The following is a 12765-nucleotide window of genomic DNA, read 5'->3' as shown; positions in this document are numbered from 1 at the left end:
GCTTGCTGTGTATTGACGCCGTCCGATGTAGTTGTTTAATCGTGTGTACGCTGTGCCGAGAGAAATTGTGGTGCATTTTGTATGCATTGAGAATCAGAAAACCCCTGGGACCGCGTAATGTAGCCCGCAGTATCCTTCGTGTGGTGCGCCGATGTCGAAGATATGACCCTTCGCGCTTCGTTTGTTCCGGGCTCCTGAAATGGATCTCCTCCTCTGGCACTCTCGCATCGTATCGCACTGTACGGAAGAATTTGGTGAAAGTTGTGCTTTTACGTCCTCTAGTTGATCCGCAATTCAACAGTGTGTGCGCCGGAAGAACCGTTGGTGCAGTCGATGCCGCGGCACCTGTGACACTAAAAGGAGCGTTTTCCGAGTACGCCGAGAAAGGTAAGTCCGGCGCTTGCGCGTATTCTTCCTGTCTATGGTTCGTGAAGTGTGCGTTCTTGTACGTATCGCAAGGTCCGTACAAGAACCGAATCCGGATTTGTAAAGCAGCAAGAATTATAAATGTGCTTTTCAAATGGTTGTTCTTCATGTCGCAGTGCACATTTAGCAAAAAGTTCCATGGAAATTGCCCTAAAACGTATTCATGTTACCAACAGCTCTATCTGTGGTTTATTTACTTTCACCTATGAAGCACGCTAGCGCGGGTGGTTCTTTGATATAAATGGGCACAAAAATTCAAGCAAGGAAAGTTACTGTTTGTGTACATAATTTTTCATTGAGAAATGGTATAGGCATTTCTAGAAGTAGTACGTCGATGTGTCGTCTTCACAGCTAACAGCTGCGCGAGATAGCACCCGATTCCTTCGTCGACGCATGGCCAGCTTTTTAGCTTGTATGGAAATTCTTCTGTTTATAGAGTGTCGTCAGATGACGTGTATTAGTGTCCTGTGTGTTTTCGTGTACTTGTAAAGGGTTCCGATCTTGCAGAGAAGCCGAAATTACATAAGCAATGTTTCTTTTTAATCGAAAAATCTTTCTCTTTTCTGTATTGTCTCTCCAGAAAAAGAGGTGGTCTGTTGTAATTTTGAGCGCATCGTCCTTTGGGAGCAGTGCTTTGTTGCGCCGCATAAACAAATTAGGTTTTGGAACGCTTTTCATGTCCTACGGAATTTTTTGATAGTACAATTCACATTTCACGTTATACAGCTGTACGTTTGTGTGAACCTTTTCATAGAAGATTCATGTTTGCTACAGTTCGATTTACGTGTTATTTAACCGCCTGTGATGTTACAATCAGATATTTGCACAACCAGTTGCAGCTTCATGTAACTGGTTTTATGAGACTTTTTTCAAAATGTGACGTGATCTTTTTATATCACAAGTTTGCAGTTTCAGCAGGGATTACAATAAATTAAGCATTTATTATTGTTTAGGGATGGCAAGATTTTGTGAACCAGAGGCACCTCCACATATGCACCTGCGGCACTTCTGCAGCCTCAACAGCACGGAAAAGTACCTGATGTGCATGCTGTGACAAGGTGTGTGCAAAGCAGTTGCTGCCACTTACACGAGCTGCAGATTTTGTTGGTATCATCCATGTTTGGAAACTCTCCTGAATTTCTCGTGGGTTTACAAATGTGGGCTCATTTTACAATTTTATGAATGTCACTTTAGAAAGACAATGAAGTTGTGTTGGTTAAGATTTTTTAAAGCTGTTGAGAGATTGACGGCATGACATTGTTAAAATGCATGTAAAAAATTAATTGTAATGGTACTTGTACTGCTTTATTATTAGCGGTGCAATATCTCTAACAAGAACATCAGAGGGGCACTTGCTTTTGGGAAGTTTGGTCAGATAAATTCCTGAAGCAGCGTAAAGCTCTGTAATCTAAAAAAAAACATAGTTGTCAGTTACTGGTTTCAAGTTCGCTGCTGCTTTTTGTGCTGCACGACAACTTAAATAATGGTTGATAATGTGTGTGTGACATAATAGTTCTGCGCAAACACACGAGGTGGAGAGAAGTAATTAATAAAGGGAAAATCAGACATCCACCCGCTCGTACCATTTGCTACAAAGGAAACCCGTATGTGTTCCTCAAAAGGAAAGCCGCACAGTTGAAGAAAAATTCGCCCTGGTCCGGGACTCGAACCCGGGACTACCGCCTTTCCGAGGCAGCCACTCTACCATCTGAGATAACCAGGTGGCTAGCACATGGCAGGGCGAAGTCGAATTAGTTGACAACACGAAGCAAAGGCAAGGGTTTGACGTAATATTTTTTTTCCCTTTATTAATTACTTCTCTACACCTTGCGCGTTTCCGCAGAACTATTACGTCAGACCCTCGCCTTTGCTTCATGTTGTCGACAAATTCGACTTCGCCCGGCCATCTGCTAGCCGCCTGGTTATCTTAGATGGTAAAGCGGCTGTCTCAGAAAGGTGGTGGTCCCGGGTTTGAGTCCCAGACCTGGACGGTTTCTTTTTTTCAAATGTGAGGCTTTCCTTTCGAGGAATCCGTACGGGTTTCTTTTGTAGCAATTGCTACGAGCGGGTAGATGTGCGATTTTCCCTTTATTAATAATGTGTGTGTGTATGCAACAATGGGGGTGCTGAGAGCAAGCTTTAAAATAATGTGTGCTATGTCCCCAACAAATAATTTAGTGTCTGCAGCATTTTTACAAAAATATTATGTTCACAGGTTGGCAGGTTGTATAATGTACAACACTTTTGCTGTAGATGCATTTTCATAACGTCCATTTTCTGTCTACTTGAATCGTATATTTAGAATTTGGCCCACCTTCAGTTTGATCAAGTTACATAGGTAGCCCCCTCTGAGTTAAATATAATTAGGCGCTATTGTAGATATGCATGATATACCTACTCACTGTATTGTGACAGATATTTTTAGGGACTGTGTTGTGAGGCATGCACATCCTTTTACCTGTATGTCTTGCTGCAGGTTGCCCGACAAAAGCATAAATGCTTTGCCCACCTTTATTATTATGCTTTCATGTAGACTTCTAACATCTGTGCCCACATAGACTCCATGTTCTTAATTACATTTTTCTAAGTATTCACTTTTGTGCATTACATTATTGTGTTACATTACTGTGCATTACATGTTTTTCTTCGTTTTATTTTGGAGGGGGCTATTCATTTCTATAATAGTACAGAGAATAGGACTTCAAAACAAAAAGCCACGAAAGGTGGCTTAAAAGTGTACGAAGCTTGGAATTCTACATTCCATCCCCTAAAGCGCTACCAGTAGTAAAACATCCCTAATTGTCTTTTTTATAAGCTAGCTGCCAGATACATAGTCCCATTATGAGAGTATGTTATTTTTTCTTCTTTGGTCTGACTTGTTTTGTTGAATGTTCTCCTTGTTAGTTCAGAATTTGTTTTCTTGCCACCTCATGCAATACTCCAACTGGAGCCTATGAGCTATGTGTATAATAAATAAGTAAATTCCTAAAGCATGCAACAAACCATGCAGCATAGGATTTAAATGTTGCCAGTTTATAATGCTTCTCGAGTGCAGCGCATCATGGAGCTTGAGGATGATTTCTTCAGATGTAAAAAAAATTGCAGGTTATGAAAATGTGGTCCTACAAACTGCTGGTTACGCATGTCAGTCAGCCTGTTGCAGTGGTCACAAGATAGAATGTAACCAAAAAGCTGGCGGCCATTTTGCATATGGCACAGGATAAAGCTTCACCTCTGCTATTGCTTCTCTTATAATAATGGCCTCCGAGTATACATGCCGAGTTATGCTTCTGGGGACACTTATTAGTTAACCTTATCAGGTAATACCATTAGCCTTATGGGTGCTATAATGTTGCAGTGCCTGCAGGATGGCCAGCATTACAATACACATTAAAATTATTGTACAAGTCATGCAATGGTATCGGGATTGGCCCACCAAGTGACAACCTTTAATTACACTATACCTGGGATCAGCCCAGCTCACTCAGTCAGGGAGACGTCCATGCATAAGGGGAGGGGTATGGCAAATAGAGGGCGTTCGATTAATCTTTCTCACATAGATAGCTCATACATATAATCTTTCTTAAATTGGATGCTTTGTTGCTCAAAGTGAAGTTACTTATGGGCATAATGTCAGCATTTCGATCCTATTTATGCTCAACGAAAGTTGCTTTGTTCAGTGTCACTTTTTATATTGTTTCGCTTCTGATTCTAAGCTCACTTGTTTTATAGCTGCTATAGGTATTGCTGGACCTGGAGAAGAAGTGTAAACAGACCATGCTATGTTGCTGATCTGCGCTGATCTCCACATCCAAGTTGGTCCCGCGACAGTTGGGCACCATTGTGCCTTGCTTCATTGACAAGGTGATATAATATGGTGAGCTTGTACTTCAATATCGGTATTGAAAATTATGTTAAGGAAAAAAGACAAGGATTGGTCTTTATGATAGATACACTCATGTTCTTTCTTTAAGGTGTTCTTTTGACACTGTTCTGCATGGACATATTTTTAGCTAATTATAACTCCTTTATTGCAAAGTGCCATGGCGCTAGTTTATGCGTTAAACTAGCACTCTTTCACCAAAAAAATCCTTATTTAGCACACAATTCACAAGGAAAGAAAGGAGGCAACATGACAGACTGCTACTAACAGTTCAGTATTATTGCTCGCACAGTGATATTGTGCAAAAGGTGAAAGGGGGAGAATAGATCTGAATACATGCTGTTCGCACAGAAACGAAAAGGATGCATCACATGGTGAGCGTGACACTTGTTTTACAATGATAAGAAGCAGTCTCACTGTCTAGTAATTCTCTGCATGGGGAGCTAGTGCTAGGTTCTTCGTCATACATATAAGAAAAGCCTCAGATATCTCTCCAGCGCTTTTGTCTATATTTTGTCACGATCAAGCAGCTTTCAAACATAGGTGTATGTGCGCCGAGAGCAGTGCACTACCACTGCTAACTGACCCACGCATCAAGTTTGCTTGGTCACGCTGCCAGTCCTTTATACATTGGCCGGTTTATCCGATGTAGCCTCTACTGCACGAAATGGTATGTGATAGACACTGCACCTGTGTACTGTACGTGCTTTGTTACATGATTTTTTTCAGAGATAGTGATGCAGGTCTTTTCATTATTTACATGCCTACAAAATAAACCAAGCATTATCTGTGCTTAGAAAGAATTGTAGGAAAATCCAGCATGAGGCAACTGTTCTCGGCACGAAACAAACTTGATTCGTTGGTTTTCGTTCATTGGTGCGATCACACTAAGGCAGACAAGCTTGTAGGCTGTGCTTCTGCAATTTGTACAGCACACTGACAGCACTGATGTGGGCCTCATCTGTGGGCTGACTGATGGCACCTTCTACGGCGCAGACCACTTGTGTTGGGCGAGGCACCAATGTTCACGTTAGTTCCCTTCTGCAAAACAGCAGTCCTAGGTTTTGAGTAGTTGTAGGAAGACAAGGTAAACATAACTTCCATGGCTTGAGTGGGCTCATTTCTCTTGGGGCATCTAGCTTTTTTTCTTGCAACTGTGCAGAGGTGCTTCCCTAGAGTCGGCGTGAAAATGGCATAGAGTTGTGCATTCGGGAACTCCTGAACAATGATCTGCTGTAGTTAGGGCTTTGCGAAAATGCACTGTCTACCAATTGGTAGAAGGTGCATTATTCAGCCACTGATTTCTTGTTGGCATGCTTGCACTCGTGCTGTCAGTAATTTCTTGGCTTGCCAAATTAACTTGAGGCCCCACGCTGATGATGCTACCGATGTCTTCATGTGCAGACTTTTCAGGATGAGGTTTTTTGCTTTGCAAATGTTGTTGAAAGGTAGGTGGTGCTTACAGGTAGCTATTCTAGATATTAGTGAAATGAATTGGCCCATCTTGCTTCGTCAAACATCGTCACGCCGACATCAGTTGCACAAACAAAAAACCTGGCCTACTCGCAGCGTCGTGCACGAAAAAACAAACAAATCAGCTGCTGGATTGTCTTGACATGGCATACTAAGCTGAGACCGGAACTGCTGTAGCTACAAACCAGGCAGAAACGATGGATGATGAGCAGGGATTTGCAGTAGCGCCACTTCGTGGGGCAGCAAGGAGGCTCCGTTCAAAACAAAAATGGCGTTCAGCAAGTAGAACCATGCAACGGTCAGAGTCGGTGCATGGTGCTCTCGATCAAGTTGGCTCAAGGAGTGTCCAAAAAACCAGATGAGAGGTTGCAAGGCGTCCGAACTTTCGGAAGTTGTTATACATTATGGTCCATGGGGAGAATGGCGTTGCCGTGAAGCAGACCGAGTAATCATGTCCGAATTTTCGGAGTCCGGAAAATCAGTCGGTGACTACCTATACCTATGTGTCTATGTATACCTAGGTGCAACAGTGTTTGCTATGATCTGTGCAAGAATTGCTGTTGCCCGTAGATGCCCAACATGTCGGGTGTCAAATTGTAAAATGCCTTGCAAAAGTGATCTACGGAAAAATACCGCTTCTGCTATATTTCGCTTTTGCAAGAAATTTTGCGGCTGCTGGCACCTACCTTAAAAGGCTTTATATGGTCTTCGCATGGCCAGGGCCTTCTACTTTTGTGAGTTTGCTTATCTCGAAATTTACCCCGGTTTTTATAACTTCAAGTTGGCGGCATCCCTAGTTTCCTTTAACGTGTACCCAATAGACCTTACATAGGGGTTTTGGCATTTCCCTGCCATCTAAATACAGCCATTGTGGCTGGGATTCAATCCCATGCCCTCTGCCTGAGCAGCGCAATGTCAAAGCCAGTACACTACGGTATTTTGCTGGCAGAAGGGTTTAGTTTCTGAATAATTTATTATCTCAACCTGTCGGTGTTGTTTTTAAAGGTATTTCATGTTTGTATTCTGTTGCTTCAATACTAGTAATTATTGTAAATCAAACGATGTGTCCATCTTTTTCCTATAACACTTGTTTCAATCGCCTGCTAATTATGACAGCTTATTCTCCCACAGTAATCCATGTTCCCTTGAAACATAGGCATTGCATGAAACCACATATTTTTCAATAATATTTATTCATTATCTCCTATGACCGGAATGCTGAACCTTTCTTATCTGTGGGAACATAGGCAAATTTACCTATGTGCCAACCTGTTGCATGAGTCAAGATAAATTATTGGCTTTACTTTTTCAGGTGCCCTGCTCGCTCTCACCCAAGCAACCCACTCCAGCGGTCTTCTCTCGGCAGACTGGATGCATCGAATACCGTTAGAAGGTCCAATAAACAGTGCTTGGGACATTTATGACATGCTTTTACTTAAGCAGGAGGACTTCAGGCTTAATTAAAGCTCAAGTGGGTGTACAGAAATACCTACGTAAAGTATACTTGTCTTTTTCACTTACAAGTACATGCCAATACTTTGCCTGACATTTTTCACCCCAAAATTACGCTTTACTGTGGATTTGTGAACAAACCATTACTGCAAAAAGCACTGCATTAAGACGAGTACAAGTAATCGAACATATACTAAACTTGCAAGAATTACATTTGCGTACTTGTAGTAAATATGAAAATGAGGTACAGTCTTCTTCAGGGTGCATTTTCTTGTGGGTCATACATAGAGAACGTACTCGTGGGTCATACAAAACTTGTTCATGATGTATCACATCAGTGTTGGTAGTGCTAATCAATTTATGCCGAAAATTGTGTTCATCTTCGTATCAAGCAATCTACCAGGCAAACCTACATGTGAAAGTGGCATTCTTGTTGCAAACATAATGCAGATCTACTTCTCTTCAATGCTGATCGCAAATACACAAGTGTACATAATAGGTTTAAAGAGTAAATTATATTAAGCAACATCAATCCATTCTGAAAGGACCTGGTATGAATGTAGCAAAATATAAATCGGAACAGGGGCAAACAGGTCTGGGTTAGATAGGACGGGATTAAACGGGTCAGGATTAAACAGGATTTAAACGGGTCAGGAATAAACAGGATTTAAATGGGTCAGGTTTAAACAGGATTTAAACGGGTCAGGTTTAAACAGGAATAAACAGGATTTAAACAGGTCAGGACTGAACAGGATCAAACGGGGTCCCGTTCCATAACCCTATTTGATGAAACCCGTTTGAAAACAAATAGGATTTTCTAGTAGGGATGGTACAGCCCGCTTCCTCTATTTTCAACCAACACGGGGATCTGTTCGGAACTGACGACGACGTGAACGCGATCGATCGAGGAGAGCACAGGGGTCGACGAAGGCAGAAGTTAGGCAAAGCCTGCAAACTATCTGACACTTTTTGATGACGCATGCGGAATAGCAGGAGTCGACACTCTTCGGCAGCTCGGCTCGAGAAACTCGCTGATTTCGCTGCTGGGCGTTCCGCGCACCTCATCGCCATAGCGCCGGCTGCAGTCGCGCATTATATCGAACGAGTTGTGCAGAAGAAAATAGCGACTTTTTGACGTGACGTCTCTTGAATTATTTAACGCCTAATAAACCTTATCTTCTGCCGTGGGTACTTAGCCTCGTCTGTAGCGAATGCTAACGTGCGCTATTTTTACAGCGAAGTAACATCAATAATAAAGAATTTTGGACGCACCAAGCACTTCGTTAGAAGCACTTGATTATACTCATTTTCTATGAAAGCAAGGCGCAATAATGAATGGAAAACATTAAAAGCCCACCTGTCAAAAAAGAAAAGGATTGTATGTCAAGATCTATACATTTGACTGCTCACAATGCACGGACACCGCGTCAACTTTCACTCAGCATTGAATTGCACTGATTTGGTAAGTGCTTTATTTCGACTCGTTATGCAACATTACCAGCGACTGCGTGATGCAGCCTGATACAGAGAAGCTGCATGCGTAAGACCGACCCTGTGACTGCAACGAAACTACCGCTTTATCTACACGAATTAAACCAACAGACTCACACCAAGTAGCAGAACCTTACGTGAGGTTTTACAGGCGCTCCGGTTGCGGTGTACATGACACGAGATGGACAAAGGATTCGCGACCCAAGAGAGATGTTGGGCAAGGTGAACGAATGTTTCAAGTAAAGCCGTACACACATGTGCGTCATTCTTGACACGCCAATTGTATGGGACGCTTGCCAGAACAGGACGGAATCCAGGGGTTCAATTATTCCAACGACCTTTTCCACTTTCACTTGTGCTTGCCCTTCATCACGGAAGAAAACAAGATGTCATGCCTCCATTATCACCATTATCTGCGCCACGTTGCGATGGGCGATAAGAAAAGAACAGAATCGTGGTGAATGCATTCTTACATACTTCAGCCCCCGATTATGTATTTTCTGCCTTGGGTTTGCGTTCGTTGACATACTTTTTTAATAATAATAATAATAATAATAATAATAATAATAATAATAATAATAATAATAATCTTTATTTCACTCATGAAGGGAGGGAGTGCGAGAAACAAAGCTGACAAGTCAGCCTGACTCGTTCGCAGCTCCCCGGTGTACAAAATACAAGAAACAGAACACTTTTGGCATGGCAACATAAAAACCACAAACAAATAGTAATAGTAATGCCTGCGCAGTCCCAGTGCTGTGGCTTATAAAAGTAATATTCTCTTTTAATTGTAGACCTTCCATGGGCTCGCGAAATACAGCCAATGACGAGCAGCTTGACCGTGTGTGCGTGCGGGAGCGTAAGCTAGCAGGAACAAATTACGCCGCGTTTACTTGGTGAGCGTGACGGGTCGATACGAAGCAGGGTAAGCCACTCGAGCGTCCCAGGTTTCCCGCAGCAACCGGGTCGGTCTCTTGTTTGCGAAGCAGGCACCACGCTGGGACAGAATGCCTGTATTTATTTCCGAATCCAGGAACGGCGTCCACGATAAGTATACCGTAACGACGTTAGGAACGGCTATCACGATCCATCGCTGTCTTGCGCAGCACAGAGAAACTAGATTTGTACTCTTTCATTATTAGATGACACTGTATCTTTTAATGGGGTACTGTTTGTGCTGCAGCCCTTAAGAAGGTGAAGGCAAATACATCATAGGAACCTTAGACCTCCTTCAGTACATAAAAAAAAACGCTACGGGAAAGTCAGTTTTAGAAATAGAGGAGCGTGGACATGCATAAGCCGTCGTATCATATACGAACAACTTTTTTGTAATCATGCTAATTTCGGTCTTTAAGTACAATTCAAGAATAAATTATTCGTACCACTAAGGGCTGACTCTGAATTTAGTAGTGATGCATTAGATGCATTGTCAGGAGCAAATAATGTGACAAATAAACCTGCCATAAAGAGAGACTTGTGCAGAATAAGAGTGAATTTTCCATAGATAGAACGAACGCAGATATCCGAGAATCATTATGAAGAATGTGGTGTCCTCTGAAATAACACTTAGAGAAAAAAAGTAGAACCTAGAGTTTGTGCAATGAAGAACGCTTCACGTAGTGAAAATTAACATCCCTGTATGAAAGACTGCGGCAGCAATTTGGTGGTAATCTTGAGGTAATAAAAATTACCATGTGAGTATTCGCGAAATTTATTATTAGAATTTTAAATAGAAAAGCGGAAGTTCGACGCAATACAGCAAGAGAAGGACGATCTGAATGGGATGTACCCTGCTCCATTTTCAAGTTACGACAAATAGTACAATTCGCCATCTCGTAAATTTTGATTGGCCCAGAAGGCGACTAAAACACCTCTGATTGGTCCAAAATGCTACAGTGACGGAATGTGACAATATGGCGCAATTTTAGTGGGCACGATAGGAGCTCGGACGCGTGCCTCGTCTGGTGGTTGCCAGACCAATGGAAACGTCTTTTGTGACGCCACAAATAGAGGGCGTTCACACTGTCAGTAACTTTATTAGAAAGGCTAGCCTACAGAAATTCTGCTTACACAGGTGGCTTGTTCGCTTAGGCGTACGCCACCTCTGCGAACAAGTAAACTCAATTATTACATTGCGAACAGAAATATTCGACAATTTGTTTCGGCTGCGTTAACTATTATACGGTTGCCCGAGGTGCACTGCCACGTTTGCGGCGCACGCCTACCGCGCGCGTTTTAACGCGATAGCGTTAAGGAGCTCGTGCCGCAGAAAAGCCGGTGTCGTCGGCGTCGGTGTCCGCGGCGTTGGCCGTGAGCGATAAATCACGGCAGGCACTTCATAAATAAAAAGCAACTTCCAAGATGGGCTGGGTGGGAATCGAACCAGGGTCTCCGGAGTGTGAGACGGAGATGTTACCACTGAGCCACCAGTTTTTTTTTCTTTATTTCCTCGTTACAGAAATGCCATGCGAATACATTGTGAAAAGAGAATCAGCTTAGCTTATGCTGACTCTCTAAAATTAAAATCGCTTGAATTTAGCCAACTCATCGAACAGCGGCAACCAATCGGGCGGTTCTTTCTGGGCTTTGTACACTTCACGCATGTAGACGACACTTTCAATAAAGTTTTCTCGCACAGAATGGGCATTCACATCAGCATGACATACCGACATTCTTGTGGACCATATACTATGGAGGCTCAGCAGCATAATAAGGTCATATGGAATATCGTTATTGCCTGTGTCTAAGTATCTGATACCACGTGGGGTTATTGGTAATGCTTTCTTTAATGTTCGTTGTAAGATGTCCCAATGAAAAAAGGGATCCCAACAATCAATGAAGACGTGATCGACAGTCTCTGGTTTTTCACACAATATACAATCGGTGGTCCACGGCACATATATTCCCTTGTCGGCCAGCCAAGTCTTTACAGGCAAGGTATTTGTGTGGAGTTTGAAGAAGAATGATTTTACCGATGGTTTCACAGGCATTCTTTTGACCCTTTTGAGGACATCATCGCCTGAACCTCCATAGCATGCTAACCTATACATTGGAACTGGCATTAATGAATCTATCATATCATGGTACAATTTCTTTCTTTTGACGGAACTTAAATATTCTAGCGAGAATCGAACACTAAGCATACGGAAAGATAACACTACTTCCTGAAGGAAACCTTTCACTGGAGGGGATTCAACATTGGAACACGAAACAATGAAGTCAGGTAACAGATTGCCTAATCGCACTTGTGTCATGGTGCGCAAAAATGGATCACTGTGGTTCCGCAAGAACATAAACCGCGATACAATCTGGCGCACAAATAGGTGTGACAGTCCAAAACCACCGCTGCGAACTGATCTGAACAGATTAGAGCGGCTGCAGCGTTCCCAAGTTGAGTTGCAAATGAACACAGCGAACACTCGATGCAGTTTCTCTACATTCACTCGCGACATGAATAGCGCTTGTAGTATGTACCATATTTTTGCAACCAGAAAAATGTTGCACACAGTGGAGCGCGCGAACATTGAGAGATTGCGCCCTTGCCATGCCAGCGCTTTTTCCTTCGCCGTCTGTGTTTCCTGTTCCCAGAACTGCTTACTGTCTTTGTAATGTTCAAGCGGCACGCCAAGATATTTCACAGGCATGGTCACCCACTGTATGTTTGCGAAACTGCGTGGTTTGCTTTGCCACGCGCCATGCCAAAACCCGATGCACTTATCCCAGTTTATGGCACTACCTGTTTTTTCACAATAAGTTTTCGCCAGAGTTACCACTTCGCTGACACTGTCATAGTCATCGCAAAACACTGCTAGATCGTCTGCGTAGGAAAGCACTTTCACCTCACTTTGCTGTAATTTGAAACCTCTTATTTTCTCGTTCTCTTTAATGGCTAAGCAAAAAGGCTCCAGGTATATTGCGAAAAGCAATGACGAAATTGGGCACCCCTGTTTCAGAGATGAGCAGACATTGACACTTCTCGTGAGACTCTTGTTAATAATCAGCCGTGTGCTGCAGTCTGTGTACACCATTTTTAAGCCATC

General features: G+C 42.7%; 1 long non-coding RNA gene across 1 annotated transcript; it reads left to right on the top strand.

Annotated features, from left to right (window-relative positions):
* Positions 1-273: 273 nt before the first annotated feature.
* LOC142584249 (uncharacterized) lies at positions 274-7180 on the top strand. Its single transcript, XR_012828741.1, has 4 exons — positions 274-387; positions 1380-1484; positions 4159-4303; positions 7095-7180. It is a non-coding gene; the product is annotated as an uncharacterized LOC142584249 (long non-coding RNA).
* The last annotated feature ends 5585 nt before the right edge of the window (positions 7181-12765 follow it).

This window comes from Dermacentor variabilis, chromosome 6 (assembly GCF_050947875.1).
Source record: "Dermacentor variabilis isolate Ectoservices chromosome 6, ASM5094787v1, whole genome shotgun sequence".
NCBI lineage: Eukaryota > Metazoa > Arthropoda > Arachnida > Ixodida > Ixodidae > Dermacentor > Dermacentor variabilis.
This window is presented reverse-complemented; position numbering and strand designations above follow the sequence as displayed.